Raw genomic sequence first — 27,079 nt, forward strand, 5'->3', positions numbered from 1 at the left:
AGTGTTTTGGGTATATGTCCTAAATTTGGTCCAGTGCATGAAAATACATCCTGCATATCAGATATTTACATTATGATTCATAACCGTAGCAAAATTATAGTTATGAGTAGCAATGAAAATAATGTTATGGTTGGGGGGTCATCACAACATGAGGAACTGGATTAAGGGGTCGCAGCATTAGGAAGGCTGAGAAACACCGGCTTAAGGGAATTTGAATGTGGATGTTTCCTTCCCTAGGCCAGCAATAAAAATCTCCAAAATGTAAAGAGACAGAATGGGGGACGATGCCTGGCTCAAGAGCAGGACGTGTGAAAAAGATCTTGTGGACAACAAGTTAAACATGAGCCAACAATGTCATGTGGCGGCAAAAAAAGCCAATGGGATTTTGGCCTGCATCAAGAGGAGCATCGTGTCTAGATCTAGGGAAGTCCTGCTCCCCATGCTCTATTCCGCCTTGGTTAGACCACACATGGAATATTGTGTCCAATTCTGGGCACCACAATTGCAGAGAGAGGTTGACAAGCTGGAAAGTGTCCAGAGGAGGGTGACTAAAATGATCAAGGGTCTGGAGAACAAGTCCTATGAAGAGCGGTTTAAAGAGCTGAGCATGTTTAGCCTGAAGAAGAGAAGGCTGGGGGGGGGGGGGGGGGGGAGACATGATAGCCATGTATAAATAGGTGAGAGGAAGTCACAGGGAGGAGGGAGCAAGCATGTTTTCTGCTGCCCTGGAAACTAGGACTCAATGGAGCCATGGCTTCAATCTACAAGAAAGGCAATTCCATCTGAACATGAGGAAGAACTTCCTGACTCTGGGAGCTGTTCCGCAGTGGAACTCTCTGCCCCGGAGTGTGACGGAGGCTCCTTCTTTGGAGGCTTTTAAACAGAGGCTGGATGGCCATCTGTCGGGGGTGCTTTGAATGCGATTTTCCTGCTTCTTGGCAGAATGGGGTTGGACTGGATGGCCCCCGAGGTCCCTTCCAATTCTAGGATTCCTAGCTGCCCAGATTACACAACAATGCCAAATATTTATTAAAATGAAGCCACTTCTTATATAAGGCTTGGGTTCTGCATTTCTCAGAATCCAATGCATTATCTGAAAGTGTTGCGCCACCAACTCCTTGCACAACACAGAGTTTTAGGCAGCACACTACTTCAGTTATGTGGTGGGAAAAGTAGGCATTGTAACTTCACAGAACATTCAAACCTATTTGCTTCTTTACCAGTACATACTAGATTCGTAACTAAGCCTTAAAGTCTACCTATTATTTGGGTAATAACCCACAATGGCGCAGTGGGTTAAACCCTTGTGCTGGCAGGACTGAAGACCGACAGGTTGCAGGTTCAAATCTGAGGAGAGCGCAGATGAGCTCCCTCTGTCAGCTCCAGCTCCCCGTGCGGGGACATGAGAGAAGCCTCCCACAAGGATGGTCACACATCAAAACATCTGGGCAATGTCCCCCGGGCAATGTCCTTGCCGATGGCCAATTCTCTCACACCAGAAGCGACTTGCAGTTTCTCAAGTCGCTCCTGACATGAAAAAAAGATTTTCCGCCCTGAGCTGAGAGATCAGACATTCATTTTACGCACATTTTAAAGGCTTTTCCCACGCCTTTGTTAAAAACAGGTAAAGCTACTTCTGGTATTCCAAGCTTGTGAGCCATTCAGTAGCACAGCGTTTCTCAACCTGGGGGTTGGGACCCCTGAGGGGGTCGTGAGTGGGTGTCAGAGGGGTCGCCAAAAACCATCAGAAAACACAGTATTTTCTGTTGGTCATGGGGGTTCTGTGTGGGAAGTTTGGTCCAATTCTATTGTTGGTGGGGTTCAGGATTCTTTTTGACTCTAGGTGAACTATACATCCCAGCAACCACAACTCCCAGAGGGCAAGGTCTATTTTCCCCAAACTCCATCTGTGTTCATATTTGGGCATATGGAATATTTGTGCCAAGTTTGGTCAGTGTTTGAGTCCACAGTGCTCTCTGGATGTCGATGAACTACAACTTCCAAACTCAAGGTCAATGCCCACAAAAACCCTTCCAGTATTTTCTGTTGGTCATGGGAGGTCTGCGTGCAAAGTTTGGTCAATGTTTGAGTCCACAATGCTCTCTGGATGTCGATGAACTACAACTCCCAAACTCAAGGTCAGTGTCCACCAGACCCTTCCAGTATTTTCTGTTGGTCATGGGAGGTCTGCATGCCAAGTTTGGTCAATGTTTGAGTCCACAGGGCTCTCTGGATGTCGATGAACTACAACTCCCAAACTCAAGGTCAATGCCCACAAAACCCTTCCAGTATTTTCTGTTGGTCATGGGAGGTCTGCGTGCCAAGTTTGGTCAATGTTTGAGTCCACAGGGTTCTCTGGATGTCGATGAACTACAACTCCCAAACTCAAGGTCAATGTCCACCAGACCCTTCCAGTATTTTCTGTTGGTCATGGGAAGTCTGCATGCCAAGTTTGGTTCAATTCCATCCTTGGTGGAGTTTCAGAATGCTCCTTGATTGTAGGTGAACTATAAATCCCAGCAGCTACAACTCCCAAATGATAACATCAACCTCCCCCAACCCCATCAGTATTCAAATTTGGGCATATCGGGTATTTGTGCCACATTTTGTCCAGTGAATGAAAATACATCCAGTATATCAGATATTTGTATTACGATTCATAACAGGAGCAAAATTACAGTTCTGAAGTAGCAATGAAAATAATTTTATGGTTGGGTCACCACAACATTAGGAACTGTATTAAGGGGTTGCAGCATGTGAAAGGTTGAGAACCATTGCATTAGCAGATGATGTGCAAGAGTCCAAGTTTCCATTGTACGCATATACCCATCACATGATGTTAGGTAACCATACAAGCCAGGAATGCTCACGCAAAAGATGTACACATCTCCCAAGGTTCCTTTGTGCCATCTTCTGAAAGACCATCATCTCATTTTGCAATCTGTGCAGTTTCTTCAGCAGCATCATGGACATTTCCAAAACGCTTTTCCCAGGGGAAACTCTTTTGGCCGGCAGTCCTTTTAACTTTGACTTTGCCTCCCGACAAAAAGTATGGCGAGATCCCCAGACTGGCCCATGGCGCATAGCACACCATCCATGTCATTTGATGCAACCAGAGCAATAAACCCAATGTGGGCCCAGCAGTTATTAGAAGCAGTTTTCAAAATGTCTTTTTGTTTTCCGTGCTGTAGCTTGAGACTAGCGGTAGACCATTGGCATTGCTAGATGCGGGTTGGCAAAATATACGTAACCAAGCCTGCCCGCAAATGCAATTACTACAGAAAAGTATGACCATAACTGGAGGGAGAACACCATAAACTAAATACCATTGGCACAATGCTCTACCACATCTGATATTGACCCTTTACAGAATGCTCTCCATCAGAATCAAAAACATTATATGCTCAGTCTTAGGTATTCTGTTGGGGTCACTATCTCAGCCATCGGTGTGGTTAACTTGGGAGTATTTTGATTTTGGAATTCTGGATTAGAGCTGTTCAGCCTGTACTTAACACCTCAGTACACATACGAGGGTTGAATGAAAAGTAATGCCTCCACTTTCGTTAACTCAACAGATGGCAGTACTGGTATGCGGCAGGTAATGGCTTGTTCAGTAGACTCTTCTCTACAGTTCCATTTGGGCGGGAAGCCTTAGCATTGAACAGTTGTGTTGTTAAAGTGCGAAGTATGGAACCCTGCGCAGACGGACAGTCAATACGACTTAAGCAACGTATGCAGCAGGTACTGGCTTGTTCAGTAGACCTTCCTCTACAGTTCCATTTTGGTGGGAAGCCTTAGCATTGAACGGTTGTGTTGTTAAAGTGTGAAGTATGGAACCCTGCGCAGATGGTCGATCTAGGCCTGGGTAACAACGGAAAAATTTGTTTCTAAAATCGATTTGTATTTGGGGGGGTTTTTTGTTTCGATATTTAAAATAATTACAAAATTTTCCTTTTAAAAAGTTCGATATTTACGAAATTTCGTAAATGGTAAAAAATTAACGAATCGATTTCCGAAACAATAACGAATCGATTCGTTAATGGCGGGCGCGACCGCAAAATACGCTAAAAAACCTCCAAAACCTTCTGAAGCTTCCCTCTCCCCCTGTTGTTGACTGTTGGTGTGATATTATAATTTTTTTTCACTAATTAAACCATAAAACTGGCCCAGACATGCGGAAATAATAACAAAACGACCTCAAAACAATAACGAAACGAATACAATATCGAAATACGAAGCATTTACAAAACGTTTTTGAAAATTCGTTTTTTTTAATAATTGCTCCAGAATGGTTCGTTATCGTTTTGTAATTGAAAAAATTAACGAATTATTAACGAATTACGAATTAACGAAACGAAACCGCCCAGCCCTAGGTCGATCAATGCAACTTAAGCAACGTATGCGGCAGGTACTGGCTTGTTCAGTAGACTTTCCTCTACAGTTCCATTTTGGCGGGAAGCCTTAGGCATTGAGCAGTTGTGTTGTTAAAGTGCGCAGTATGGAACCCTGCGTGGACGGTCGGTCAATGCGACTTAAGCAACGTGCAGTCATTGAATTCTTGACCTCAGAAGGTGTCACCCCAAAGGAGATTCATCAGAGAATGCAAGCTGTTTATGGTGATTGTGTGGATGTGAGGACTGTGCGTCTTTGGGCGAGTAAGTTTAAAGATGTTGAGGTGGGAACATCTGACTTGCGTGACAAACAGAGTTGGATGTCCTGTGACAGCAACCACTGAGTTTCACAAGCAAAAGGTTGACAGATTGATTCAGGACGATCACTCAGAGAGAAATTTCAAGCATAATTGGCATTTCACAAGAACATGTGGGTCACATTATTGCTTTGTTTGGCTATCGGAAGATCTGTGTACGATGGGGACCCAGGATGGGAGAACTGTGAGACGCTGGTTACGGAAACAGAGTGCCGACTTCTTCCATGACGGCTTCAGAAAACTTATTCATTGTTAGCAGAAATGTATCCAGTTGTCTGGTGATTATGTGGAAAAGTGAATAGTGGTAGTTAAAGAGCACATTCTAAGGATTATTTCTGCGTTTGATTTATTTAAATAGTCCCATCCAAACCCAAGTAACGAAAGTGGAGGCATTACTTTTCATTCAGCCCTCGTTAAACCCCTGCACTGGCAGAACTGAAGACCGACAGATTGCAGGTTCGAATCCGGGGGAGAGCGCAGATGAGCTCCCTCTATCAGCTCCAGCTCCTCATGAGGGGACATGAGAGAAGCCTCCCACAAGGATGATAAAACATCAAAAACATCCGGGCCTTGCAGACGGCCAATTCTCTCACACCAGAAGCGACTTGCAGTTTCTCAAGTCACTCCTGACACGACCAAAAAAAAGCCCTTGTACTATCGTCTGCCATCTATTTCTGGTATTTTACAGAGGGGCAAGTTGCTACCCAACTGTCAAAGCAAGCTGGAAGGGGGAGGAAGTAAAAACAGTGGTAAACAGGGAAGAAATGCCTGGGGTGAGCACAGGTCAGACGTCCAGCACATATTTTGCAGGCAAAAGGTCTCAGGCTCATTCTTCAACAAGTCAACCCAAAGCTATTAAGCAAGCACTCCTTTCTCAAATGCTGGAAAAATGCAGTCAGTTCAGTCTGGCCATAGATAAGCGGTGCTTTGAACTACAACTCTCATCTGCCTCAGTCTGTGCATCCAGTCATTGGATATTAAGGGAGCGGTGGCTCCAAATATCTGGAGGGGACCTGTTTCCCTTAGGTATGTATACGTGTGTGTATACACACACACACGCATATACATAAATACATATATAAAATCCCTTATGTATGTATACATGTGTGTGCATGTGTGTGCGCGCATCTATATAAATAAAAATGTAATGTTTGTTTTTGGGATTAACATAACTCGAAAACCACTGGACGAATTGACACCAAATTTGGACACAATACCCCTAACAGACCAATGAGTGACCATCACTCATAAAACACTAGAAAACACAGCAGAATAGACTTTAAAAGCAAAAAAAAAATACATTACAACGCATGCGCAAAACCACATATATAGAAATATACACACATACATCGCTCATAAAAACACTGGAAAACACAGCGGAAGATACTTTAAAAGCCAAAAAATAAAAAACATTCATTACAATGCATGCACATAACTACATACACACACACATATACACAAATATATACACACACAAAACACATATACACTGACTGGGCCACAGCAATGCGTGGCAGGGCTCAGCTAGTAATCTATATAAATAAAAGTTTAATGTTAGTTTGTGGAATTAACATAACTCAAAAACCACTGGGCAAATTGACACCAAATTTGGGCACAAGACTCTGGCCAACGAGTGACTATCACTCATAAAAACAATGAAAAACACAGCGGAAGAGACTTAAAAAGCCAAAAAAAAAAAAACATTGCAAAGCATGGATAAAACCACATATATAAACATATATACAAATAAATACACACACACAAGCCCTATGAGGAGTGGCTTAAAGAGCTGGGCATGTTTAGCCTGCAGAAGAGAAGGGCGAGAGGAGACATGATGAAAGCCATGGATCAAGATGTGAGGGGAAATCATAGGGAGGAGGGAGCAAGCTTGTTTTCTGCTGCCCTGGAGACTCAGAACAATGGCTTCAAACTACAAGAAGATTCCACCTGAACATGAGGAAGAACTTCCTGACTGGGAGAGCTGTTTTGTTGACATATCTTGTTGTATGCCTTGAGCTTGGTTCCCCATGTAAGCCACCACAAGTCCCTTTGAGTAGATGGTGGTGGGGTCTAGAAATAAAATTATTATTATTATATTATTATTCAGCAGTGGAACTCTCTGCCCTGAAGGGAGTGTGGTGGAGGTTCCTCCTTTGGAGGCTTTTAAGCAGAGGCTTGATGGCCATCTTTCGTTTTGGCAGTTCCTTCTTCCCATCATCTCCTTCCTAACTGTGAGAGCTGTTCAGCAGTGGGAGTCTCTGCCCCGCAGTGTGGCAGAGGCTCCTTTTTTGGAGACTTTGAAATAGAGGTTGGATGGCCATCTGTCAGGGGTGCTTTGAATGCGATTTTCCTGATTCTTGGCAGAAAGGGGTTGGATTGGATGGTCTCTTCCATCATAGAAGTTGGTACCATAGAAGTTGGTACCATAGGTGTCCGGAGGGTGCATTCACACTGTGTAATTGTTATTGTTGTTGTTATTTATTTACTATATTTATATACCGTCCCTCTCAGCCCGCAGGCGACTCGGGGCGGTTCAGTCGGTAGCAAGACCATAATATACAGTTAGATGGCACTTTATTTGCCTTGGCTTGATAATATTGAATCCTGGGATGTATAGATTTCAAAGGTCTTTGTCCTTCTCCACCCACTCTTGCTGCTTCGCCAGAGCTACAACGCTGAGGACTCCATAGCGTTGAGTTATGGAGATGCCCCTTACACAGCTGTGTCTTTGAATTCTATTTCCTGCATTTTGGTTCGTGTTTTCTGTAACACATCTTTGACTTGCACAAAAGGCATTGAATTATATCGCAAGCCTGTGAAAACCCACACTGAAAGTAGTGAGGGTGACTTTCTGAAGCGCAGCATTTCCCAGCAATGTGGTCTTCTGGAGGCATCACCCACAAAACCATCCAAACCAAAAAGAAACCCTCCCTGCGATGCAAATAAAACCCTTTCTCCCTCCTTTTCCCCCTTCCTGCCCGTGTGTCTCGTGCTTTTGGAGCAGAGCTCTCAAAGCATGACACGCTTGCTCACGCCAAAGGCATTTCCTCCGCCTTGCCCACGGAGCGCATTTGTGTACAGGAGAGCCATAGTTACCGCTCCACATCACGGCTTTTGGGGCACAAATATGAGCTTTGAGCCAGAGATGGCCACGTGTCTGATGCCAAAGCCATCCTTTTTCGGAGACACACACAAACACATATACACACACACACATCCCTCCCATGTGCTGCTATAAAACCGCAAGCACAACTTGGCCCGTCCATAAATGGCCAGGAAAGCTGTAACCAGAGCCTCAAGGCCAGCGCATTTTCATAACCGTTCAACAAGAAACAGATGATCTGATGTGAACCAGTGAAAAATAGAGACAAAACAGAGGAGGGGAGATCCACCCCACAGTCAACAAAGGGCTTGAGAAGAGCGGCAAGGCATGCATATGCATATGATTTTTATATATATATATATATATATATATATATATATATATGGTAAAAGTTTTCCCCTGACATTAAGTCTAGTTATGTCTGAGTCTGGGGTGTGGTGCTGATCTCCATTTCTAAGCTGAAGAGCCGGCGTTGTCCGTAGACACCTCCAAGGTCATGTGGCCGGCATGACTGCATGAAGCGCCGTTACCTTCCCGCCGGAGCAGTACCTATTGATCGACTCACATTTGCATGTTTTCGAACTGCTAGGTTGGCAGAAGCTGGGGCTGACAGCGGAAGCTCACGCCGCTCCCCGGATTTGAACCTGTTTGGTCAACAAGCTCAGCAGCTCAGCGCTTTAACCCACTGCACCACCAGGGGCCCTTTTATGCATGTATGCATGCATGCATGCATGTATGTATGTATGTATTTATAAATAAATAAATAAATAAATGTAATGTAATGTAATGTAATGTTCGTTTGTGGGATTAACATAACTCAAAAACCACTGGATGAATTGACACCAAATTTGGACACAATACATATATTACGCCAACAAGTGACTTTCACTTATAAAAACACTGAAAAACACAGCAAAAGGGACTTAAAAAGCCAAAAAACCAAACATACATTACAACGCATGCACAAAACCACACATACATACACATGTACACACATACAAAGCACATATACACAGACTGGGCCACAGCAACGCATGGTAGGGATGGCTAATATATATATATACATATATATATATATACATATATATACACACACACACACACATACACACGCACACACACACGTGTGTGTGTGTGTGTATGAAACTTGTGTTTGATCAAAACCAGCTTCCCTCCGAGGTGGGATTTATTCACTCTTGTTGAAGAAGCACATGCTTCACTCATTTCCTTTTCTCTCTTCTCTGTAGAACACTGTTCTCAACCTTCCTAACGCCGCGACTCCTTCATACAGATCCTCATATGTTGTGTTGACCCCCAACCATAAAATTGTTTTCGTTGCTACATCACAACTGTGATTTTGCTACTATTATGAATCGTAATGTAAATATCCGATATGCAGGGTGTATTTTCATTCACTGGACCAAATTCGGCACAAATACCCAATACTAGTGGGATTGGGAGGGATTGATTTTGTCATTTGGGAGTTGTAGTGGCTGGGATTTATAGTTCACCTACAATCAAAGAGCACTCCGAACTCCAGCAACAATGGAATCGAACCAAACTTGGCATACAGTTCTCCCATGACCAACAACAAATACTGGAAGGGTTTGGTGGGCATTGACCTTGAGTTTGGGTGTTGTGGTTCACCTACAACCAGAGAGCAATGTACACTTAAACAATTATGGATCTGGACTAAACTTGGCACAATATATAACAGGCTACTTTTTAATTTAATTTTAGCTGTTAAGTCATAATTTGTTTTTATATGTTGGCTTGCCAGATGTAATTACTATGGGTGTAATTAAATTTGGCCCAGCCAGAGGTTTTAAATGCTTGTTGTTATTGTTACTGTCTATTGTTTACTTTTGTTTATGAGATTTGTTTTAACTGTTGTATTGATTGTTTCCTTATTGCTTTTACTGTTGATGTACTTTGGGCTCAGCCTCATGTAAGCCGCACCAAGTCCCTTGGGGAGATGGAAGGGGGGTATAAATATTTGAATTAATTTTTAAAATTATTATTATATGTATTGTTGTCATGTCCGGGCATTGCATTTTTGCCTTTTGTATTTGGAATCTGCCCTGAGTCCCTCTGGGGAGATAGGACAGTGGCACAGTGGGTTAAACCGCTGAGCTGCTGAACTTGCTTACCAAAAGGTCACAGATTTGAATCCAGGGAGCGGAGTGAGCTCCTGCTGTTAGCCCCAGCTTCTTCTAACCTAGCTCCGGCAGGAAAGTAACGGCGCTCCATGCAGTCATGCAGGCCACATGACCTTGAAGGTGCTTATGGACAACACCAGCTCCTAGGCTTAGAAATGGAGATGAACACCAGATTCCCAGAGACAGGCATGACTGGGCTTAAGATCAGGGGAAAACCTTTACCTTTCTTCTTCTTCTTCTTCCTCTTCTTCTTCTTCTTCTTATTTGAAACACAACAAGATGAGTCCACAGCAAACAAGGTCACTCTGCTGGCTGTTGTATTGGATTACATGACGGACACTTCCCGAGTGTCTAGGACTGTGTGATGTATCCGTGAATAATGCGTGCAGATCCCAGTAAGGGGCCTTTTGCAGCTGGCAGATGGTAATTTTGTCAGCACCAATTGTGCTTAAGTGCAGGCCAAGGTCTTCAGGCACTGCACCCAGAGTGCCAATCACCATTGGGACCCCCTTGACTGGGATGTGCCAGAGTCTTTGCAGTTCAATCTTTAAATCCTCATATCGTGTCAGCTTTTACTATTATTATTATTATTGTTATTATTTGAAACACAACAAGATGAGTTCACAGCAGACAAGATCACTCTGCTGGCTGTTGTATTGAATCACACGTCAGACACTTCCCGAGTGTCTAGGACTGTGTGATGTATCGGTGAATAATGCGTGCAGATCCCAGTAAGGTGGCCTTTTGTAGCTGGCAGATGGTAATTTTGTCAGCACCAATTGTGCTTAAGTGCAGGCCAAGGTCTTCAGGCACTGCACCCAGAGTGCCAATCACCATTGGGACCCCCTTGACTGGCATGTGCCAGAGTCTTTGTAGTTCAATCTTTAAATCCTCATATCATGTCAGCTTTTACTATTATTATTGTTATTATTTGAAACACAACAAGATGAATCCATAGCAAACAAGATCACTTTGCTGGCTGTTGTATTGGGTCACACGTCAGACACTTCCCAAGTGTCTAGGACTGTGTGATGTATTATTAATTGTTGTTGTTGTTGCATCCACAGCATTATTATTATTATTATTAGAAACACAACAAGATGCGTCCACAGCATTATTATTATTATTATTATTATTATTATTATTATTAGAAACACAACAAGATGCATCCACAGAATCATCATCATTATTATTATTATTATTATTATTATTATTATTATTATTAGAAACACAACAAGATGCGTCCACAGCAAACAAGGTTACTCTGCTGGCTGCTGTATTTGATCACACGTCTGACACTTCCCAAGTGTCTAGGACTATGTGGTGTATCAGCTAATAACGCGTGCAGATCCAAGTAGGGTGGTGTTTTGCAGCTGACAGGTGGTGATTTTGTCAGCTCTGTTTTTAAGTGCAGGCCAAGGTCTTTAGGCACTGCACCCAGTGTGCTGATCACCACTGGGACCACCTTGACTGGCTTCTGCCAAAGTCTTCGCAGTTCAAACTTTAAATCCTCATATCGTGTCAGCTTTTCAAGTATTATTATTTGATTCTATGAATGCTGTTCGATGCCACTTCAACTGCCATTGCTCAATCTGATGGAGTCCTGAGAATTGTAGTTTGCTCGGACACCACCCCTCTTTGACAGAGAAGGCAAAAGACATTGTCAAAGGGTCAGGGGCGGTTTAACCCATTACGCAAAGTAAGCATTTGCAGTATAGTTGGTTTTGCCCCGGGGCGCTCTTGAGGGAAAACAGACCTTGGCATATGCGAGTTGTAGTTACTGGGATGTATAGTTCACCTACAATCAAAGAGCATTCTGAACTCCACCAATGATGGAATTGAACCAAATTTAGCACACAGAACTCCCATGGGCAACAGAAAATAATGGAAGGGTTTGGTGGGCACTGACCTTGAGTTTCGGAATTGTAGTTCACCTACATCCAGAGAGCATGGTGGAATCAAGGAATTATAGACTTGGACCAAACTTGGCACAAATACTCAACATGCCCAAATGTGAATGATGGTGGAGTTTGGAGAAAATAGACCTTGACCTTTGGGAGTTGTAGTTACTGGGATTTCTAGTTTACCTACAATCAAAAGAGCACTCTGAACTCCACCAATGATGGAATTGGACCAAACTTGGCACACAGAACTCCCATGACCGATAGAAAAAATACTGGACGGGGTTGGTGAGCATTGACCTTGAGTTTGGGAGTTGTAGTTCACCGACATTCAGAGAGCACTGTGGACTCAAACAATGATAGATCTGGACCAAACTTGGCATGGATATTCCACATGTCCAAATATGAACACAGATAGAGTTTGGGGGAAATAGACCTTGACATATATATATCAGTGATTGGTTGGGGGGGGGGGTGTGCCAAAATGCTGTTTGCTTACCGTTGAAAATTACCTAGGGCCGCCTTTGCAAAGGGCACAACCATCTCTTCAACTGGGCTGACTTCCAGTTCAAAACATATCCCAGACTCAAAGGAAGTGACAATCTCCGCGTTCCAAAAATGCAAGACATGCCCAGGAGCATTGAGTCTCTCTTCCTGTTGGTGATTTTCCAGAAGGCTTTTCTATGGCTTGAGATAAATGCCGGCCAGACTTTCTTTTCTTCGGAGGGAGCTGAGGCCCAGGAAAAGGGAATTACTTTCCCAAATGGGTTCTTTTTTATTTTTACAGGAAGTGCACCGTGTGATCCAAGGGATCCCTTTTCTGCGAGCCAGTCCTCGAAGCACATTTTGGGCCGGCGTCCAAGCTTACGAGGAACAGACTAAACAGTCTCTTGTTTCTTCCTTGCTCTGTTTGTTGGGAAAAGGCCATCCCCGCCAGGCAGAAAGACCCCCCCCCCAACCGGGCCCGCTTTCCACCTGGGTCTTCTCTCCCCAAAACAGTCCCTTTATGAACTGATTCAGGTCAAGACTTCACTCTGGTTTCACTCCCATACAGATGGAGAGGGGGAAAGAAAGGGCATGGATCTTTGGCCCCTTCTACACTGCCCTCTAACCCACTCCAAAGCAAATAATCTGGATGATATACAGTAGGGCTGGGCGGTTTCGTTCGTTAATTTCGTAATTCGTTATTAATTCGTTATTTTTTTTATAACGAAGCGATATTGAACCATTCAGGAGCAACTAAAAAATGAAACGAATTTTTCCAATTCGTTTCGTAATTGTTTTGTAATTGTTTTGAAATTGTTTCGTAATTGTTTCGTTATTATTTCCGTATGTCTGGTGCAAGTTTTATAGTCATTGTTTGTTTTATCAGTGATAAAAAAAAATTATCACACCAACAGTCAACAACAGAGGGAGAGGGAAGCTTCAGAAGTTCCCCCTGTCCCATTTGGAGGGTTTTTTACCGTATTGCGCAATCACGTCTGCCATTAACGAATCGATTCGTTATTGTTTCGAAATTGTTTCTTAATTTCCGAAATTTCGTAAATATCGAACTTTTTAAAAGAAAAATTTCGGAATTCTTTTAAATAACGAAATGCAAAAACCCCCTAAAAACGAATCGAGTTTAGAAACAAATTTTTCCGTGGTTGGACAGCCCTAATATACAGCAATGTAGAAGGGGAATTACTGTATATACTCGAGTATAAGCCTAGTTTTTCAGTCCTTTTTTAGGCTGAAAAGGGAGCTCCCGGTGGCGCAGTGGATTAAAGCCATGTGCCGGCAGGACTGAAGACCGACAGGTCGCAGGTTCGAATCTGGGGAGAGGCGGATAAGCTCCCTCTAACAACTCCAGCTCCTCATGCGGGGACATGAGAGAAGCCTCCCACAAGGATGATAAAAACATCAAATCATCCGGGCGTCCCCTGGGCAACGTCCTTGCAGATGGCCAATTCTCTCACACCAGAAGCAACTTGCAGTTTCTCAAGTCGCTCCTGACACGACCAAAAAAGGCTGAAAAGGTCTCTCCCGGCTTATTTATTTAATTTATTTATTTACTGTATTTGTATACCTTCTTTCTCAACCAATTGGCGACTCAAGGCGGTTTCCAACAAATATGTATACATAAAACATAATAGATAAAAAACAATAACAGTATAAAACATCACAAAGAAAAGAAAAGCAACATCATCAGCGTCTCATTATACCCAAGCATTTTCCAATTCCATTGTCAGGTCATCCGATTTCCTATATTAGCTACTCTGTATTTGTAAACGCTTGCTTGCATAGCCATGTTTTAACTTGCCTCCGAAACGTCAAGAGGGAAGGAGCAGATCTGATCTCTCTAGGGAGGGTGCTCCATAGCCGACGGGCCACCACTGAGAAGGCCCTGTCTCTCGTCCCCGCCAAACGTGCTTGTGACAAAGGCGGGACCGAGAGCAGGGATTTTGGCCTGCATCAATAGGAGCATAGTGTCTAGATCTAGGGAAGTAATGCTACCCCTCTATTCTGCTTTGGTTAGACCACACCTGGAATATTGTGTCCAATTTTGGGCACCACAATTCAAGAGAGATATTGACAAGCTGGAATGTGTCCAGAAGAGAGCGACTAAAATGATCAAGGGTCTGGAGAACAAGCCCTATGAGGAGCGGCTTAAGGAGCTGGGCATGTTTAGCCTGAAGAAGAGAAGGCTGAGAGGGGATATGATGAGGGCCATGGATAAATATGAGAGGAAGTCACAGGGAGCAGGGAGCAAGCTTGTTTTCTGCTTCCCTGGAGACTAGGACGCGGAACAATGGCTTCAAACTACATCTGAACATGATGAGAGAGCCGTTCAGCAGTGGAACTCTCTGCCCCGGAGTGTGGTGGAGGCTCCTTCTTTGGAAGCTTTTAAACAGAGGCTGGATGGCCATCTGTCAGGGGTGATTTGAATGCAATATTCCTGCCTCTTGGCAGGGGGTTGGACTGGATGGCCCATGAGGTCTCTTCCAACTCTTTGATTCTATGATTCTAGGGCCTCCCCAGATGATCTTAAAGTCCTCAGTGGTTTGTAAAGGGAGATACGTTCGGACAGGTAAGTTGGGCCAGAACTGTTTAGGGCTTTCTAGGCCAAAGCCAACACTTTGAATTGGGCCCAGTAGCAAACCAGTAACCAGTGGAGCAGGCGCAACAAGTGGGGTGTATATTCCCTGAGCGCCACTCCTGTTAACAACCTGGCTGCCGTTCGTTGGACTGGTTGAAGCTTCCAGACCGTCTTCAAAGGCAACCCCATGTAGAGAGCGTTGCAGTAGTCTATACGGGATGTAACTAGAGCGTGGACTACCGTGGCCAAGTCAGACTTCCCAAGGTGCGGGTGTAGCTGACGCACAAATTTTAACTGTGCAAATGCTCCGCTGGTCACCACCGAGACCTGGGGCTCCAGGCTCAGCGATGAGTCCAGGATCACACCCAAGCTGCGGACCTGCGTCTTCAGGGGGAGTGTGACCCCATCCTTATACTCGAGTCAAGGTTATTTATTATTTTACTTTGTTGTTATTATTACATTTATTATTTTACTCTATTTATTATTATGTTTATTATTTTACACTATTATTATTATTATTATTATTATTATTATTATTATTTTACTATATTATTATTGGAAGGATACGTAAGCACATTTACATTGAAGAAGGTTAGAATAATGGTTGAATCAGAGTTTGACAGTCTTATCTTGAATTACAGTTTTATGTAAATATTTAAAAAATTAACCTACTGATGCCTAAATTAATATAATTTTATTGGTATATATATTTATTTTGAAATTTACCAGTAGCATCTGCATTTCCCACCCTCGGCTTATACTCAAGTCAATACGTTTTCCCAGTTTTTTGTGGTAAAATTAGGTGCCTCGGCTTATATTTGGGTCGGCTTATACTCGAGTATATACGGTACTCTCCCAATTAAAACTGCCTTGCTAAAGAAGCTCTCGACCCAACCCTGGGTTTTATCTATATTGTACAACAGTGTTTCTCAATTAAATGACAACAACAACAACAACCAAACTTGGAAGCCTCTGGGTTGATATGTCTATGTTCTAGAGGCATTCTCTCCTGATGTTTCGCCTGCATCTATGGCAAGCATCCTCATAGGTAGTGAGGTCTGTTGGAACTAGGAAAATTGGGTTTATATATCTGTGGAATGATGACAAGGGTGGGGCAAAGAATTCTTGTCTGCCGGAGCTAGGTGTGAATGTTTCAACTGACCACCTTGATTAGCATTGGATGGCCTAGCAGTGCCTGGGGCAATCTTTTGTTGAGAGGTGATTAGATGTCCCAGATTGTTTCCTCTCTGTTGTTTTGCTGTTGTAATTTTAGAGTTTTTTTTAATGCTGATAGCCAGGTTTTGTTCATTTTCATGGTTTCCTCCTTTCTGTTGAAATTGTCCACATGCTTCATGTGGATTTCAATGGCTTCTCTATGTAGCCTGACATTGTGGTTGTGAGAGTCGTCCAGCATTTGTGAGAAAACACAACCTACAAACTATCTACAGACCCACCAAGAAAATCCAACAAATGCTAAATTCAGGAAAAGACAAGAGGGATCCTCTCACTTCTGCAGGAGTCTACCGTGTACCATGCATCTGTGGACAATAAGTCTACAGAGGGACCACCAAATGCAGCATTGCCCAACCACGAATCAAACAACATGAGAGGCACTGCAGACTACTTCAACCAGAGAAGTCAGCCATAGCAGAGCACCTGATGAACCAACCTGGACACAGCATATTATTTGAGAACACAGAAATGCTGGACCACACCAACAGCCACCATGTCAGGCTACACAGAGAAGCCATTGAAATCCACAAGAAGCAGGTGGACAATTTCAACAGAGAGGAGGAAACCATGAAAAGGAACACAATCTGGCTACCAGTATTTAAAAAAAACTCTAAAATTACAACAGCAAAACAACAGAGAGGAAACAATCAGGGACATCTAATCACCTCTCAACAAAAGATTGCCCCAGGCACTGCTAGGCCATCCAATGCTAATCAAGGTGGTCAGTTGAAACATTCACACTTAGCTCCAGCAGACAAGAATTCTTTGCCCCACCCTTGTCTTCATTCCACAGATATATAAACCCATTTTCCTAGTTCCAACAGACATCACAACCTCTGAGGATGCTTGCCATAGATGCAGGCGAAACGTCAGGAGAGAATGCCCCTAGAACATGGCCAGATAGCCCAGAAAAACCTACAACAACCCAGTGATTCCGGCCATGAAAGCCTTCGATAATACATCGTAAGCCTCTGTTTCAAGGGTGAGCAACATTCCACAAGGTCTCAATGCCCTAAAACAGTGCTTCTCAACCTTCCTAATGCCGTGACCCCTTAATCCAGTTCCTCATGTTGTGGTGACCCCCAACCATAACATTATTTTCGTTGCTACTTCATAACTGTCATTTTGCTACTGTTACGAATCGTAATGTAAATATCTGATATGCAGGATGGATTTACATTCACTGGACCAAATTTGGCACAAATACCCAAAATGCCCAAATTTGAATACAGGTGTTTGGGGGAAGATTGATTTCGTCATATAATAATAATAATAATAATAATAATAATACTTTATTTATACCCCGCCACCATTTTCCCCAAGGGGACTCACTTACATGAGGCCAAGCCCAATTAGTACAGAAAATATATAACATGATAATATAAATGATGACAAATACTGGAAGGGTTTGGTGGCACTCTCTCCTGACGTTTCACCCGCATCTATGGCAAGCATCCTCAGAGGTTGTGAGGTCTGTTAGAAACTAGGAAAATGTGGTTTATTTATACGTGGAATGATATCCAGGGTGGGAGAAGGAACTCTTGTCTGCTTGAGGCAAGTGTGAAAGCTGCCATTGGCCAGCTTGATTATCATTTAATGGCCTTGCAGCTTCAAAACCTGGCTAAACAAAGGATTCCCCCACACAGCAATCAGCCAGGCTTTGAAGCTGCAAGGCCATTCAGTGCTAATGAAGGTGGCCAATGGCTACATTCAGACTTGCCTCAAACAAAGGATTCCCCCAATTAGCAATCAGCCAGGCTTTGAAGCTGCAAGGCCATTCAGTGCTAATGAAGGTGGCCAATGGCTACATTCAGACTTGCCTCAAACAAAGGATCCCCCCAGGCAGCAATCAGCCAGGCTTTGAAGCTGCAAGACCATTCAGTGCTCATCAAGGTGGCCAATAGCAACTGCCACACCTGCCTCAACCAGACAAGAGTTCTTTCTCCCACCCTGGACATTATTCCACAGGTATATAAACCCCACTTTCCTAGTTTCCAACAGACCTCACAACCCGTGAGGATGCCTGCCATAGATGTGGGTGAAACATCAGGAGATAGTGCTTCTGGAACATGTCCAGGCAGCCCAGAAAACTCACAGTAACTCCGTGGTTACAGCCATGAAAACCTTCCACGACGACAACAACAAGAACAACATATTATTATTATTATTATTATTATTATCATCATCATCATCATTATTCTAGAACAGCATTTCTTAACAGCAACCCAATAATAATAATTGTTATTATTGTTATTATTATTATTATTATTATTATTATTATTATTCTAGAACAGCATTTCTTAACAGCAACTCAATAATAACAATAGTAATTATAACAATTATTATTGTTGTTGTTGTTGTTATTATTATTATTATTCTAGAACAGCATTTCTTAACAGCAACCCAATAATAATAATAATAATAATAATAATTGTTGTTATTATTATTGTTATTATTATTATTACCCGCCTCTCCTCATGGCTCGAAGCGAGTTACAACATTGCCAAAACACATAATTTCAAAACACTCTGTGGAATGAATGCATTTTGACACCACTTGAACTGCCATGGGTCCAGGCTATGGAGCCATGGGAGTTGTAGTTTTCAAAGGCCTTCAGCATTCTCTGCTCAAAGGCTCACCAAACTACAACTCCCAGAATCTCGCAACCTGGAGCTCAAATGGTGCTAAACTGCATGAACCTTGTAAAATGCCATGGAGTCCTGGGAGTTGTAGTTTGGTAGAGAAGACCATGCAAAACTACAGTTGCCATCATGCCATAGGGTTGAGCCATGTCACAGTGCATTCAGTCTCCAGTATGGATGATGCCCCCCCCCCCACTTTGTTTTGACCCTATGGCTGTGTTTATTATCAGGAGTGACTCTGGATTACCTGTGTTTTGCATGCGGTCAAGGAAAAAGCAGGTCAGGGAGGTAAAGGGATGCTCCTGGCATGGAAAGCAGGCACAGTGGGGCAGGTATGGGCAAACTTGGGCCCTCCAGGTGTTTTGGACTTCAACTCCCACCATTCCTAACAGCCTACCGGCTGTTAGGAATGGTGGGAGTTGAAGTCCAAAACACCTGGAGGGCCCAAGTTTGCCCATACCTGCTGTAGAGTAAAATTTTAGTTTGCAAAGTGGCCAAAGAGGACTGGTGCCTTCTCAAACTACAATTCCCAGGGTCCCAGGGCACTGAGCCATGGCAACCAACCTGGTACAGAACTGCATTAACTGTGCAACCTCTGCACTTATACAATGACCAATTAAGAGGCTGATAATTAGTAAAATGTATTACTACTACCACTACTACTGGTCCTGAAATCTGGCCAATGCCAAGATGCCCTTTAAGGGAAGGAGGTGAATCCTGGACCCAAACAAAAGCCAAGCTTCAAGGTGGGTCTTACCTGGAGCTCTTTGGGTCTGGCGCTCCCCGCAGGTAAACCCGGCCTCCTGGGGGGCATCTTCTTCTCTCCCCCCACCTTTCCTGGGGTCTTTGGAGGAGTTAACTTGAGGAGAGGGCAAAGGAAGGAAGGAGGGAAGGAAGGAAGAAGGGAAGGGAGAAAGGAAGGAAGGAAGGAGGGAAGATGGGAAGAAAGGAAGGAAAGTAAGGAAGAAGGGTAGGAAGAAAGGGAAGGAAGGGAGAAAGGAAGGAGGAAAGGAAGGAAGGAAGGAGGAAAGGAAGAATGAGACAGGGGAAGGAAGGAAGATGGGAAGGAAGGAAGGAGGGAAGGAAGAATGAAAGGATGGAAGGGAAGAAAGGGAGAAAGGAGAGGAGGAAAAAAGGGGGGAAGGAAGAGGGGAAGGGAGGGAGAAAGGAGAGAAGGAAGAAAGTTAGAAGGGAAGGAGTTAGGAAAAGAGGGAGAGAAGGAAAGGAAGAAGGGAGGGAAAGAAGCAAGGAAGGAAAGAAGAAGGGAAGGAAGGAAGGAATGAAGAAAGGAAGGAAGAAAGGAAGGAAAGAAGAAGGGAAAGAAGGAAGGAGGAAGGAACAAGGGAAGGAAGGAGGGAAGAAGAGAAGGAAAAAAGAAGGGAAGGAAGGAAGAAGGAAGGGAAGAAAGAAAGGAATAAGGAAAGGAAGGAGGGAAGGAAGGAAGGAAGAAAAGAAAGAAAAGAAAAAAGAAAGGAAGAAGGGAAGGAAGGAAGAAGGGAAGAAGAGAAGGAAGGAAGGAAAAAGGGAAGGAAGGAAGGAAGAAGGAAGGGAAGGCACAAAGGAAGGAAGAAGGGAAGGAAGGAGGGAAGGAAGAAAAAAAGAAAGGAAGAAGGAAAGAAAGGAAAAAGAGAAGGAAGGAAGGACGCAAACAACTTGAGGTGTCGTTTATCCAAGGGATTCCACGCGCAAAGCCATGAGATCCCGAAGAAGAAGAAGAAGAAGGGCTTCCTTTCCAAACTTCCAGCAGGAAAGAGCCACGAAGGCAAAGAATCCACTCGGAGGATCCGGATTCTCCGCGGATCAACCTGGTCTCCAGAGCCAGCGGTTCTTTCCTGAAGCCCCCCCTGTTCCCTCCCCGGGTGGGAGAGAGGGAAAGTCTCTCTGGCGTGGGCTCCGGAGTGGGCTCCGTCCCCTTCCCCTCTCCAACAGCCCACTCGGCTTCCTTTCCCCGCTTCCTTCCCTTCGAGGCCACAGGAGGGAGGGAGGGAGGAGGAGGTCCCACGAGGGGGAGAGAGAGAGAGGGAAGGAGGGAGCGCGAAAGAAAAGAAGGAAGGAAGGAAGAGTCCGAGGAGGAGCCCAAAGGCCGTCAAGGGGAGGGAGGGAGGGATTCGGTGCGCAATCCGGATTCAAAGCGGGGAAAGGAGCCAATCGGGTTCCAGCGGGGCAGCGAGAGGCGGAAAAGGGAGGAAAGGCTCAAGTGAAAGAGGGAGAAAGAAAGAAAGAAAGAAAGAAAGAAAGAAAGAAAGAAAGAAAGAAAGAAAGAAAGAAAAGAGAGAGAGAGAGAAAAAAAAGAGAGAGAGAGAGGAGGCAGGGAGAAGAGAAGGGAGAAAGAAGAGAAGGAAGAAGGGAGGGAAAGAAAGAAGAACGGAAGGATGAAAGAAAGGAAGTAGGAAAGGAGTTAAGGAAGGAGGGAGGGAAAGAAGGTAGAAGGGAAGAATTGAAGAAGGGAAGGAAAGAAGAAGAGAAGAATTGAAGAAGGGAAGGGAAGAAAGAAGAACGGAAGGAAGGAAGAAGGAAAGGAAGTAGGAAAGGAGTTAAGGAGGGAGGGAAGGAAGGAAGAAGGGAAAAATTGAAGAACGGAGGGAAAGAAGTGAGGAAGGAAAGAAAGAAGAAGGGAAGGAAGAAGGGAAGAAAGAAAAAAGGGAGGAAGAAGGGAAGGGAGAAAGAAGGGAAGGGAAGAAGAAGGGAAGAACTGAAGAATGGAAGGAAAGAAAGAAGAACAGAAGGAAGGAAGAAGGGAAGAATTGAAGAAGGGAGTGAAAGAAGAAAGGAAGGAAAGAAAGAAGAACGGAAGGAAGAAGGGAAGGAAGAAAGGAGGGAGAAGGGAAGGGAAGGAAAGAAGAAGGGAAGAATTGAAGAAGGGAAGGGAAGAAAGAAGAACAGAAGGAAGGAAGAAGGAAAGGAAGAAGGGAAAAATTGAAGAAGGGAGAGAAAGAAGTGAGGAAGGAAAGAAAGAAGAAGGGAAGGAAGAAAAAAGGGAGGGAGGGAGAAGGGAAGGAAAGAAGAATGGAAGAATTGAAGAACGGAAGTAAAGAAAGAAGAATGGAAGGAAGGAAGGAAGTAGGAAAGGAGTTAAGGAAGGGAAGGAAGGAAGAAGGGAACGAAAGAAGCAAGGAAGGAAAGAAAGAAGAACAAAAGGAAGAAGGGAAGGAAGGAGGAAAGGAGTTAAGGAAGGAAAAAAAGAAGAAGGGAAGGAAGGAAGAAGGGAAGGAAGGAGGAAAGGAGTTACAGGAGGAGGGAGGGAAGGAAGGAAGAAGGGAAGGAAGCAAGGAAAGAAGGAAGGAAGTGTTTGATTGACTGGAAGCTTCTGCCAACCTAGCAGTTCAAAAACATGCAAATGTGAGTAGGTCAATAGGTACCGCTCCAGCGGGAAGGTAATGGTGCGCCATGCAGTCATGTTGGCCACATGACCTTGGAGGCATCTATGGACAACGTCGGCTTAGAAGTAGAGATGAGCACCACTCCCCAGTCAGACACAACTAGACTTAATGTCAAGGGGAAACCTTGACCTTTGCTCTCTGGCAACCACAGCTGGTAGAACTAAATGCCTGAATTTTTCTTTTTCATGTCTGTTGAGAAGAATCTTTCAGAACCCAAAACTCTTGCAATATAATCCGGTTCAAAGCAGATAATCCAGACAAGAAATGATCACCTCCCAACAAAGGATTCCCCCAGGCAGTAAGAAGCCACACCTTGCAACTGCAGGCCAATCAATCAATTCTAATCAAGGTGGCCATTTGCAACATTCACACTTGCCTCCAGCAGACAAGAGTTCTTTCCTCCACCCTGGACATCATTCCACAGATACATAAACCCCACTTGCCTAGTTTCCCTCCCAACAAAGGATTCCCCCAGGCAGTAAGAAGCCACACCTTGCAACTGCAGGCCAATCAATTCTAATCAAGGTGGCCATTTGCAACATTCACACTTGTCTCCAGCAGACAAGAGTTCTTTCTCCCACCCTGGACATCATTCCACAGATACATAAACCCCACTTGCCTAGTTTCCAGCAGACCCAACAACCTATGAGGATGCCTGCCATAGATGCAGGTGAAACGTCAGGAGAGAATGCTTCTAGAACATGGTCATACAACTCACAATTGATTGAGTTCAGTGCGAACTGGTGCCCAAGTGCATTAAGTGGGTTGCTGTGAGTTTCCCGGGCTGTATGGCTATGTTCCAGAAGCATTCTCTCCTGATGTTTCACCCACATCTATGATAGGCATGCTCTGAGGTTTTGAGCTCTGTTGGAAACGAGGCAAGTGGAGTTTATATACCTGTGGAATAATGTCCAGGGTGAGAGAAATGTATTGTCTGTTGGAGGCAAGTGTGAATGCTGCAATTGGCCACCTTGTATTGGCCTTGCAGCTTCCAAGTCTGGCTGCTTCCTTCATGGGGGAACCCTTTCTTGGAACGTGTGAGCTGGCCCTGACTGATTCCTGTCTGGAAGCAAGGCCATTCAATGCTAATCAAGCTGGCCAATTGCAATAAGTCTCCGACAAAGGAGAGTTCTTCCTCCCACCTGGACATCATTCCACAGATATATAAACCCCATTTTCCTAGGTTGTTGTAGATTTTTCAGGCTGTCTGGCCATGTTCTAGAAGCATTCTCTCCTGACTTTTCACCTACATATATGGCAAGCATCCTCACAACCTCTAAGAATGCTTGCCATCGATGGGGGTGAAACGTCAGGAGAGAATGCTTCCGGTACATGACCATGCAGCCCAGAAAACTTAACAGCAACCCAATCATATTTGTTTATTCCCTTTATTTTTATGCTAATACTAGCGGTCCCCTGCCAGGCATTGCTGTGGCCCAGTCTGGTGATCTAGAAAATAAAGTAATGGGACAGTGTTGGTTTCTAATATATGTAATTTTTTACGCTTGGGTGTAAAAAGTATTTCTTATTGTTTCTTTGTCTGGTTTGCCTACTCTGGAACATGCTACATGTCCTTCTTCAGGGGTCCCTTTCAAATCTATGATACTATATCTGTGTGTGTATGAATCATATGTACCTATATCTATGGCAGGATGGCTCTTTGTCAGGAGGGCTTTGATGACGTTTTCTTGCCCCGGTGAAGGGAGTTGGACTGGGTGGCCTTAAGGATTTTCTATTGGTCATGGGGACTCTGTGTGGGAAGTTTGCCCCAATTCTGTCATTGGTGGGGTTCAGAATGCTCTTTGATTGTAGGTGAACTATAAATCCCAGTAACTACAACTCCCAAATGTCAAGGTCTATTTCCCCCAAATTCTATCTGTGTTCATATTTGGACATGTGGAATATCCGTGCCAAGTTTGGTCCGGATCTATCATTGTTTGAGTCCACAGTGCTCTCTGGATGTCGGTGAACCACAACTCCCAAACTCAAGGTCAGTGCCCACCAATCCCTTCTAGTGTTTTCTGGTGATCATGGGAGTCTGGTGTGCCACATTTGGTTCAATTCCATCCTTGGTGGAGTTCAGAATGCTCTTTGATTGTAGGCGAACTATAAATCCCAGCAACTACAACTGTCAAGATCTATTTCCCCCAAACTCCATCTGTGTTCATATTTGAGCATATGGAATATTCATGCCAAGTTCGGTCCAGATCCACGATGGTTTGAGTCCACAGTGCTCTCTGGATGTAGGTGAACTACAGCTCCCAAACTCAAGGTCAAGGCCCACCGAACCCTTCTAGTGTTTTCTGTTGGTCATGGGAGTCCTGTGTGCTATATTTGGTTCAATTCCAAATATAGTTCAGAATACTCGTTGATTGTAGATTAACTGTAAATCCCAGTAACTACAAAATCAAATATTGGGGGGTGATGGTCACTTCTTGGGTTAGTAGGTGTCTTGTGGGCAAATTTGGTGGCAATTTGTCCAGTGGTTTTTGAGTTTTTGAGATAATCTGGATTTCCTCTGGCCGTGCAGAAGGGGCCTCCCTAACCTTGCCAACCTTTGATAACAAGGGAGAACTTTGGAGAATGATGCAAGCGCCTTGGGCTTTGGAGGAGCTGCCAAGGCAAGAATGGAACGTTTCCATTTAACAAGACCCTTGGGAAGGGGAGGGGGGGGGAGCCTGATAAAAGCAGCAGCAGAAGCAGTTGGCAAAAACACCCCCGCCAACAATGGAGATTTGCAAAAACATCCCTGAGTACTACAGCGCCCATTCCAGCTGGCCAGCATCCCAGGAGTCAAGACATTTGGGATGTGTAGTTTGACCATGGGTGCAACTGTGCTGAAGAATGGCTGCAGCTTGACGTAACTTGGACTGCTACAAAATAATAATAATAATAATAATAATAATAATAATAATAATAATCTATATAAATAAAAATGTAATGTTATTTTGTGAGATTAACAATACTCAAAAACCACTGGACGAATTGGCACCAAATGTGGGCACAAGAACCTAATAACCCAATGTATGTCCTTCACTCAAAAAAATGATTTTGTCATTTGGGAGTTGTAGTTGCTGGGATTTATAGTTCACCTACAATCAAAGAGCATTATGAACCCCACCAACGATGGAATTGAACCAAACTTGGCACAGAGTTCTCCCCTGACCAACAGAAAATACTGGGAGAGTTTGGTGGGCAGTGTCCTTTGGTTTTGGAGTTGTAGTTCACCTCCCACCAGAGAGCACTGTGGACTCAATCAATGATGGATCTTGACCAAACTCTACACGAATAGTCAATATGCCCAAATGTCAACACTGGTAGAGTTTGGGGGGAAATAGAATCTTGACATTTGGGAGTTGTAGTAGCTGGGATTTATAGTTCACCTACAATCAAAGGGCATTCTGAACCCCACCAACGATGGAATTGAACCAAACTTGGCACACAGTTCTCCCCTGACCAACAGAAAATACTGGAAGGGTTTGGTGGGCAGTGTCCTTTGGTTTTGGAGTTGTAGTTCACCTACATCTCGAAATCACTGTGGACTCAAACAGTGATGGATCTGGACCAAACTCTACACAAAATACTCAATATGCCCAAATGTGAACACTGGTGGAGTTTGGGGAAAAATAGACATTTGGGAGTTGTAGTTGCTGGGATTTATAGTTCACCTACAATCACAGAGCATTCTGAACCCCGCCAACGATGGAATTGAACCAAACTTGGCACACAGTTCTTCCATGACCAACAGAAAATATTGAAAAGGTTTGGTGGGCAGTGTCCTTGGTTTTGGAGTTGTAGTTCACCTACATCTCGAGATCACTGTGGACTCAAACATTGATGGATCTGAACCAAACTCTACACAAATACTGAATATGCACAAATGTGAACACTGGTGGAGTTTGGGGAAAATAGAATCTGGACATTTGGGAGTTTTAGTTGCTGGGATTTATAGTTCACTTACAATCATAGAGCATTCTGAATCCCACCAACGATAGAATTGGGCCAAACCTCCCACACAGAACTCCCATGTGGGCCACAGCAACGCATGGCAGGGGATGGCTACTCTATATAAATAAAAATGTAATTTTAGTTTGTGGGATTAACATAACTCAAAAACCACTGGACGAATTGACACCAAATTTGGACACAATACACCTACGAGTGGCCATCACTTTTAAAAAATGATTTTTGTCCTTTGGGAGTTGTAGTTGGTGGGATTTATAGTTCACCTACAATCAAAGAGCATTCTGAACCCCACCAACAATGGAATTGAACCAAATGTGGCACACAGAACTGCCATCATCAACAGTAAACACTAGAAGGATTTGATGGGCATTGACCTTGAGTTTGGGAGTTGTAGTTCACCTACATCCAGAGAACACTGTGGACTCAAAACAATGATGGATCTGGACCAAACTTGGCATGAATCCTCAATATCCCCAAATGTGAACACAGATGGAGTTTGGGGGAAATAGACATCTGGGAATTGTAGTTACTGGGATTAATCTCTCTCTCTCTCTCTCTCTCTCTCTCTCTCTGTGTGTGTGTGTGAATCATATCTATCTATATCTATGGCTGGATGGCTCTTTGTCAGGAGGGCTTTGATTACATTTTCTTGCTCTGGTAAAGAAGGGAGTTGGACTGGATGGCCTTAAGTATTTTCTGTTGGTCATGGGGGTTCTGTGTGGGAAGTTTGCTCCAATTATGTCATTTGTGGGGTTCAGAATGTTCTTTGATAGTAGGTGAATTATAAATCCCAGTAACTACAACTCCCAAATGTCAAGGTCAGTTTCCCCTCAAACTCCATCTGTGTTCATATTTGGGCATATGGAGTATTTGTGCCAAGTTTGGTCCAGATTCATCATTGTTTGAGT

At 43.9% G+C, this 27,079-nt stretch overlaps 1 protein-coding gene across 1 annotated transcript in view; it reads right to left on the reverse strand.

The window, feature by feature from the left end:
* C9H15orf39 (chromosome 9 C15orf39 homolog) overlaps positions 1-20,821 on the reverse strand; it is a 31,176-nt gene extending 10,355 nt beyond the window's left edge. The window contains exon 1 of the mRNA XM_060755553.2: positions 19,583-20,821. The gene's annotated coding sequence lies outside the window, so the exon portion shown is untranslated. The remainder of the gene's footprint in view (positions 1-19,582) is intronic.
* Between the last annotated feature and the right edge of the window lie 6,258 nt (positions 20,822-27,079).

The sequence above is a fragment of the Anolis sagrei genome, chromosome 9 (assembly GCF_037176765.1).
Source record: "Anolis sagrei isolate rAnoSag1 chromosome 9, rAnoSag1.mat, whole genome shotgun sequence".
NCBI lineage: Eukaryota > Metazoa > Chordata > Lepidosauria > Squamata > Dactyloidae > Anolis > Anolis sagrei.